The sequence below is a fragment of the Puma concolor genome, chromosome C2, assembly GCF_028749965.1.
Source record: "Puma concolor isolate L17-30 chromosome C2, mPumCon1.1.hap2, whole genome shotgun sequence".
Classification (NCBI taxonomy): domain Eukaryota; kingdom Metazoa; phylum Chordata; class Mammalia; order Carnivora; family Felidae; genus Puma; species Puma concolor.
Genome location: NC_141675.1, coordinates 6,555,283 through 6,558,465, shown reverse-complemented (window position 1 = coordinate 6,558,465; position 3,183 = coordinate 6,555,283).

The following is a 3,183-nucleotide window of genomic DNA, read 5'->3' as shown; positions in this document are numbered from 1 at the left end:
CACACCTGCACGGGCGCCTGAAAGCCAATCGCAACCGCAGGAGAGACACACGCATGCGCAACCCGAGGTCGCCCGGTACAAGCCCCTGTGGAGGCGCCAGAGGTGAGGGCGCAGGCGCACACCCTCCGCGCTGAGAGTCTCGGGAGCCCCCTGGTGACAAAACTGGCGGCCCGGGTGTATCCCCGCTCCGCCCCTGGTCCCTTTGATCGGGTGATAGGTGGGAGGCATGACCTCTGGAGGGCGCAGTGGTGTGCACAGAGAGTCCTGAGAACAAAATACCTTTAGTGCCACTTAATAGGTGAGGAAACCACCTGCACATGGTTACAGTGAAGGCCTCAGAGCCACGATCCCAACTCCGGTCTCATTCCAAAACCTGTGCCACATTGGATGTCTTCGTGACACCTGGCTGCGAGGTCACAGTATAGGACTCCTAACTTCTCAAAACAGCTTTGTACATCCTAAGGAGCCTCTTGACGAGACAGTACTCCGTGGTGGCTTAGGGCCGTGAATCAGAGCGCAGGGGTTTGGATGCGCGACCATTTTCCACTTCAGGTGTGTTAACTTCACCTTTCAGGGCTTCTGGTTCCTCTTTCTCAGATGGGAATAATAGCAATAAATTCCATATATTAAATGATATTTAATAAATATATATTTATTAAATATATATAGACATTCCATATAGTAAATGAAATTTATTTGTATATATAAACAATAAAATAAGTATGATGAAGGTGATTAGACCATAGGCTTCTGGTGAGGATTAAAGATGACCATGCAGAGGGTCGCCTGGGTGGCTCAGACAGGCAAGCGTCTGACTTCGGCTCAGGTCACGATCCTGCTGTCAGGGGTTCGAGCCCCGCCTCGGGCCCTGTGCTGACGGCTGGGAGCCTGGAGCCTGCCTCGGATTCTGTGTCTCCCTCTCTCTCTGCTCCTCCCCTGCTCGCGCTCTGTCTCTGTCTCCCTCTCAAGAATAAATAAATACAAATTAAAAAAATAAAATAAAGATTGCCATGTGGAGTTTAGGGAAGAACCTGGGGTATGTCACTAAGTGCTCTGTAAACATCAGCGATTTTTACGTAGTCCTCTTTTGTCTTGATAGAACACAAAATCCAGACTGCTGAATGACGGCTGACAAAGTAAGTAAGGAGATGTTCTATGCACTCCCACTCAAAACACATTTTGCAGTGCAATCGACAGCACTCCATGTGGACTTAAGCAGGAGGCCTTCCCAACATCCAGCTAAGGAAGGAAGTACAGATGTTGTTTTGACAGCTTCCGGATTCCATGTCCCCTCCCCAGGAATACCTATTATAAAGCGGTTCCGTATCATCAGTCCCCTACCTCTGACCCTAATTGGCTGAGCTAGGTCAACCAGAATGTTTCCAGGGATTGTGGATCTGCAAGACTCTCCAGGTAGCAGAGCTGTGACATTTGAAAGTCTGGCACCATCTGTAGCCTTGTTTCCCGCTAAGTGGACAAAGCAGATGCATCTGGTTTTGCGCTAAGCAACCCAGGAGGAAACGGAGGGCTGCCGTGCTGTGATCCCAGCTTCCAAGACGCCTGAAGCCTGGTCGCATCTTGCCTTTACCAAAGCTTGCCTGGCCCTTTGCCCCAGGATCCTTCGTGTAACCACGCCCTCCCCCCTTTTTTTGTTTAATGGCTTCTGTCATTTGCAATCAAGAGTCCCGACAAATACAACCAGACAGCACTGGTGTTGACCATAGGTTTCAAAGCTACCTCAGCAACTTGTACCAGAATTTACGACCTACATTCAAGAGGTGTTTGTTGCTCAAGGCCTTCCTAAGTGCCGTGTGCTGTGATAGACACCAGAGATAAATGGGAGGTGACGGTTCCTCATCCAGATCCTGTATGTGGAAACAACAGTGAACCCCTCACTTGGCCCCCAGAGGTCAAGAGCTGGAAGTAAGGGCTGCCTGACTTAGGGTAGGGTATCTCCCTCTGGGCCAGTTTGCCCCCCTTTAAAATGAAGGAATCGGAGCAGTGGTTTTTGAACTGTAACTAGGGGACTGTAACTAGGAGACTTAAGGGAAGGAGTGGAAGGGCAGGCTTAATGGCCCCTGCACCCTCTTGTACTTGCTCACTTGAGCAAGCCTGTTTTTAGAAATCAGCTTCTGCGTCCAGTTCCTTCTGGTGAAAGAATTCCTTTGCTGAAGGAGAAGTGTGACCAGATGACCTCTCGGGTCCAACCTTCCAGTAGTTCTAGCTTTAAGGTCCTCATTCCACAAGGTCAGCCTTTCTTTCCTTCTCTGCACTTATCATTAGAGACATTCACTAGTAAAAGGTGAACTATCTAAATCTGAAAGAGCCGAATGGACCAAGAGCTGGGCAATTGGTCCCAAAATAAAGGGTCCCTTCATTGAAAACTGCTAAGAGTTCCAAACAGGTTGTTTAATCCTTTTAAAGCACGAATAGAAAGGCATTAACCCTACCAGGAGGAGGATCCAAAGCTGGCATTTCCCCACTTAGCAATTATTAGTCATGGGCCTAAAAAAACCTATGTTACTGAGGAAAGCAGTGATTTCTGGGGCTTTCCCGTTTTCTTTGTTAGACAATAGAGACTATTGTTGTTTTATTAACAGGGAACCATGTTTTCATCTAGTGAGGGAAGTCAAGAACTCCAAAACGTGAGACCTGGCTTACTGATTCAGATCTGGGGTGGTGCCCCATAACTATATTGTTTGATTTTACAGTGACCCTGATACTCAGCTGTGTTTAGAAATGGCAGAGCCCGTATTCCGCAGTAATCCAGAATAACACTTATATCCTAGGCTTCTCTGCTCCACTTACAAAAATATTGCCCAGAGTTGTCTGCAAAGTATAGAACTAGGGGGAGTGGGTAAAAGTTGGAAATTTGGTAAATATACCCCTACCCTGCAGGAACTTACCCTGAGTCCCAGGACAGTCCATTTAGAAGCCCACAGTGTCTCCAACTAGGTCCTGAGCTTCTGAAGGGCAGAAATGAAGACCCGTGCCGAGCTCCAGTACCACAGGACCATGGTAGACTACGTACGCAACCATTAACAACTGTACGTGTACCACACAGGAACTCACAGGGGTGTTTCTGAGTCAGCTCTGTAAGTGGAAAACACCATTATATTTATTTCTAATCCCCATGAAAAGAAACCTCAATCCCCTGCCACGTGATTAAGAGAGACAACAGGG